Source organism: Charadrius vociferus, unplaced genomic scaffold (genome assembly GCF_000708025.1).
Source record: "Charadrius vociferus isolate BGI_N301 unplaced genomic scaffold, ASM70802v2 scaffold198, whole genome shotgun sequence".
Classification (NCBI taxonomy): Eukaryota; Metazoa; Chordata; class Aves; order Charadriiformes; family Charadriidae; genus Charadrius; species Charadrius vociferus.
In genome coordinates, this window is record NW_009649951.1 from 2,115,880 (window position 1) to 2,121,573 (window position 5,694).

Here is a 5,694-nt window from a genome sequence, read left to right on the forward strand (position 1 = left end):
TACTGCCGTTGCCGTCTGCGGGCAGGAGCGGCTGAGCGGCACCGGCGCTGCCTCCCGGTGACGGTGCGCAGCCCCCGGCGGCGTACAGGAGGGACCCGCTGACATCCTCCTTGCCCAAAGTGAGAGTTTATTCACGTCAGGCATTTCACAACGACACATCAAGGAAAGTAGGCAGGTTCAAGTCAACCATGAAATGGTCACTTTTTAACCCCGTCCTGTCCTCATTAGGGAAATGCTCAAACACAGCCCATTTTCAAAGAGGGCTCTTAATGAGGGGAGCTTGCCAAGTCTACCAGCTGCAATTCCCATAAATTTACAAACCAAAAGAAGCAGGGGGGGATGGGCGGGGGAAGGAGGGAGCCCGTACAAGACAGGTAATGTCAAAGGAAACGGCAAGAGCCCACGGCGTTAACCCTTGCAGAATCCACGTCGCACCCCGCAGCTGGGTTTCTGGCTGCAGTCGCCCGGTTCCCTCCGATTTGCAGGTATCGAGGAACAGCCACGGGTTTTCCCTTCTACAGACCACAGTGCTAAGTGGCAAGTTCCGAGCATACACTTGGGCAAGAAGGGATGAGGCAAACGCGGGGTTAACTACAATGAGCAAAATTTATTTTCATATCTGGTGTAGAATACCCCCCAAATCCTATCATCTTTTCCTTTACCCAGACACTGCAAAAAGCTGATAACGCCAGCTTTAAATACTGGAGTTTCCCTTTGAATAAATATTCAATTTAACTGGAGTTAATTTACCAGAAAAGACATTCCCCTTGGCACAAATGCACCCACGTCCTTGAACACACCTCTTTGAGCGCTTGAACTCTTACACAACAAGCCATTATTGCAGACCTGATTTAAAACCGCAGTAACTCCCCTCCACCCTCCTTCTCCCTCGCACCCCTGCGAGGATCAGGGCAAGCCCCCAACACCTTGTCAGCAAGGCTGCCCCTGTGAGCTGCATAGATGTGAGAAGTCTCCCGTTTCCCAGGCAGGCCTTGCAGAAAGCCCCACTCCCTCCCAGGCCCTGGCTAAAAAGGGACCCCTTTGCACTAGAGACCTGTGCACGAAAAGCGAGAACCATCTGGCATGGTCCCAGGAGCGAGAAGAGGCAAGCAGGAAAAAGCACATGGAGCATGGTAAGGGCAGGCACCAAGATGGGTGCTTTCTGCAGCCCCCACTACTGCAAGGGGGTGTAGAGTCCAGGTGAGATCGGGTTGGCATCCCCACAGGAGCCAGCTGAGGGTGGGTTTGCATCCCTACCCAGAGGGAACAAGGGGGGCTGAGCCCAGCCAGCCCTGCATCATGTCCTAAAATAGCACTGCTGGCGGTCACAGCAATGCCAGACCCTCCTCAGGGCCAGTCTGCTGGCCAGGACTGAGCAGCGCCTCATGTGAAGGCATCTTGGGGGAAATGGAGCTGCCTGCCCAGCATGGGTCAAGCTGCATCTTGTCTTCTGCATGAGCTAGGAGGCAAGGCTGGCATGGTGCAGGTTGCCATGGGTTTGTCTCCAGTTTGACCCACAGGCTCACAGTACATCGGTGAAGGCAGGCTGATCTGGGCACCCAGCAGGCATGTTTCGGCTCTCGCTCCTCCTGGTTAATCCCAGTGGGAACCCATACAGGAGGGAGGCTTTGTCCTGGGAGAAACCTACACACCCACACCCACCCATTGCAATATTCCTCCGGCTCCTTTCATAGGAAAGCAAGCTAAAGATTCTTCCAGAACAGAGAAAGAACTCCATTTAAATAATAATAAAGAGCAACTTTCTGCCACTTCCTTGCAGAGGTACGTAAACAGGTATGTGGGAACTGGGTTAGCCTGGAGAAACATGCAGCAATGACACCAGCCCCAGTGACTGCCCTGGTATTCAGGGAGACCTTGTAGGAAAGTGGTTCAATTGCTTCCAAGTCCTGGCTTGCATTAGCTCTCTGTCCCCCTAAAAACCCTCCTCTCCCCACCCCCCACACAAAACCCCTGATACTGGTGCAAGTTCTCTACCCTTGAAGCTCCGGGCTGGGGGACAGCTGCTTTTTGTCCTGATTGCCAGAGCTATGCCAACCTCCATGCTGTGTCTGGAAGTTCACCTATCAGTTCAATGTGGGCAATTAAGAAAATAGCAGTCACCACTCGACCTTCCTGGTGAGAAACACGGGGAGCTGCTGTCGAGTCTATGGGGCCAGGCAGCATGCACCAGGAGTACTGATAACACATGCCCAGGGACACACACAGCTGGGCACAAGCACACAGGTGCTATAAAACTTCAGGACAAAAATAAGCATTTGGGAAGAAAATGCACCTTTCACACCAGCAAGTGGCAAATACTGAAGCTGTGTGTGAATCACCCTCCCCGAGAGCCGACACCATCCAGAAGGGGGGCTGCCACCACGGCCCCTCCATGGTTCCCACTCACCGCTGGCCAGGGTGGCCAGGATGGAGTGACATCCACTGCCTGCACTGCAGCATCTGAGACAGCTCATCTCAGGAAAGAACCAGAAGGGCTTTTTGACACCATGGGCACATTGTCTTACTCCCCACCACCTCCCCTAGATACCCCGAGCAGTTATCTGCCAGTGGTGCAGATCCTGGTATGCCAGACTTGCATTGAAAAGCCTGTTTTTCCCCTTTCTCCCTCGCATGCATTGTGCCTGGGTTTTCCCTCTCTCCTGTCTCACAGACAACGCTCACAAACTTTACAGATGCTGCCAAGTCACACTGGCCTTGGACTTCAGAGATAATAACATTAAAAAGTGGAAAGGCCAGTTACACCACCAATATCCTTCCTAAAGCAGAATTACAGGTGATGCCCTTTGTCCAGACGACTGCTCAACTGTTTCAAGTTTTGGAGCACAAGACTATTATTATGCGTCAAAAATCAAAGACAAAGGTATTGCTAATGCTGAAGCATGCAGCTTAAGATTCACTCAGGATACAAGTGGGCAGTTTAGCCAACTATCTAAACATACACATACTGAACTTCTAAGAAACCAAATTTTCGTGAAAATTCTAGTAATCTCTTTGAGAAAATCAGAAACAATTGATTCTGGCATAGGGCATTTCATCTAAAAGATTCCGTATCTGAGAAGCACCTCCAAACCTCTTACTTAAGAGGCCTCTGTGATCAAAAATGCAAGCTTTAGACTGTTTTTTATATCTGGTTTAATAGCAATACTATTAACTTCTTTTTCCCCCTTTGTTCAAAAATGCCATTCACACACGTCCGTTAGATATACAATTACTTACGTACATACTGAGCAGCAAAAGTATAGTATAGTTTATGTTAACTGCATGTGACAAATAACCTAAACCATATTATATTATAGTGTTTGTTATCTAACAGCAATTCTATCTGTATGACCTGTCTTCATGCCTTGCAATACTTCTTGTACCATCATATTAATCTACAAAGTAAAGTTTCACGCCTTTGGTATAATCAGAGCCTTGGTCAGTTTTCTTACAGAAGATTTGTGTGTGCATATAGATACATATCTATATATAAACGTATATATGCACAGCAAGTTGGGTAGAAAACATTTAGGCAGCAAACATAGCTAATGGGGTCTTGATACATTTCATATGCAGCTGAATTGTAAGGTAGGTATGACTTAAAATGCAAACAACAATCAGTAAAACTTGTAAGTCAGTGTACTATGACACCTATAAATATATGTATCATACTGTTTGCTAGCATTTTTGTTTGTTTCTGGGTGATGAGAAGAAACACATTATATAAACAGTGTATATGTATGATCAGATAGGTGGTGTGCATATATACAAGCAAAAGTAAAGAAACACACTATTGACTCTATACAGAGACACATACATATGAAGGGTGCATGTGCTTGACCCCTGTCGGCATATGGTTTGATGGGGACTGTAATACTTGAGCTTTCCACAGCTCCCAGACCAGCAAATGAAAACATCAAACCTCAAGTGTAAAGCTGTAAACCACAACATTTTGGGTTACACAACTGTGCAGCTTTTGTCCTCACTGCGGGTCACATTCTCAGCCTTACAAAGGCATGAAACCCTCTTACCCCAATATAGTACATTCTTTAAAAATTCACATTTGCTGATCTTAAAATGCCCTGGACATAAACAGCAACAACAACAGTAAAATGTCGGCAGCATCTTTTCTGACAGTTTGTATCACTTGCCAGGTTTTGAGAATACGGGGGGGGCGCAGTGTCTAGAAGCTGGATTTAAATCTCTGCCCAAATCAGAACTCTAAAAGTCCTATATTTTTTTCTCGAGACTCAATGTTAAAATCGTAAGCATTGCAGCTCAAAACTGCTTCAGAGAACGTTACGAGTTAATCTTGTGTGTTTTGGCGCCTTTTCCCTGCCAGCTACTGTACTTAAAAAAAAAAAAAAAAAAAAAAGTTGGAGATCTTGTCTGTCCCGTCTCAAGTTCAATGGCAGCGCTTTCCAGCAGCGGGAGGAGAAGATGGCCATGTTCACAGCCCTAATAATAATTCAGATCACGCCACATCGGCATCTTGTGTCAGAGTCGAAACTGGCTTCCCCGCCCCCTTCAACCTGAGAGCTGCCAAGTCCTCACACACTCCGCATTCAACCACAACTTAATGGATGGGATATTGTGCATTAAAATGTGGCCCAGACACACAGGCGAAGAGAGGACAAGAGGGAAAGCAGACAGACAGACACACACACACACATACACGCAAGAGAAAAGAATGAATTAAAATACACACACAGGTCCCACAACAAAACGGGCAGTGAAAAAAGGCAAAAAAAAAAAAAAGGGAACAAAAAGAAACCCTCTAAAGTAACTTTAAAAAACAAGCCAGAAATGCCACCCGAACACTACATCCTGCAATATAGCGTGAAAGAGACCAGCACAAGCCTCCAGACAATTTATCGAGCAGACCATACACAACAGCAGTGCCATTTCCTCAAGATTATACATTAACACTGCAGTCCATTAACTACAAGAACCACCAAGACAGCCAGAAAGAAAATACTGTATTAAAACATGAGTAAAGAAGCAATCTCTACAGCAAGAAGAAAGAGGGAAAAATAACTGTCTGCAAGGTACAAATAAAGTAGCATTTGCATTAATCCTTTCCAGCATTTAGCTGATAGTTGCCTGCCAGAGAAGAAGGGGGAGGGGGGAAAAGTTGAAGCAGGAAATGTGCCAAGTTCAGCACTTTTGGACGCAAACTCCCATCAAGTGATTCCTGGCATAAAAGTGTGACCCATATACAAAAGCTGCCAAAAAAGCAAAATATAAACAATCCACCACTTATATCTCATTCTGTAAAGCAGAAGTGATATCAGCATTTAAGAAGAGGGTATAACATCCACTTCGAAACCACAGAGACACAATCTCAGCCTGGAGGAATTACAAAACAGGAGTCAAGCAAGTTTAAAAAAAAAATATATATAAAAATAATTTTAAGCACCACGTACCATTGCGGTGTACTGCATTAAATAAATGAGATCTTGAAATCTGCAACGCACGCCACCAGGCTGTTGGCTTCACACTTTCCAGCAAACAAATCTATTCTTTTCACAGAGACTCGGTGTCAGGGTCTTCTTGTTGTTTGGTTTTTTTTTTAATTTTTTTTTTTTTCTATAAGTGGCCTTCTGCCTTTTGTTCTCGGGTGGGGTGTTTGGAGCTTTTTTGTTTGGTGGTGGTGGTTTAGGGTTTTTTTGTTGGGTTTTTTTTTTTTTTTTG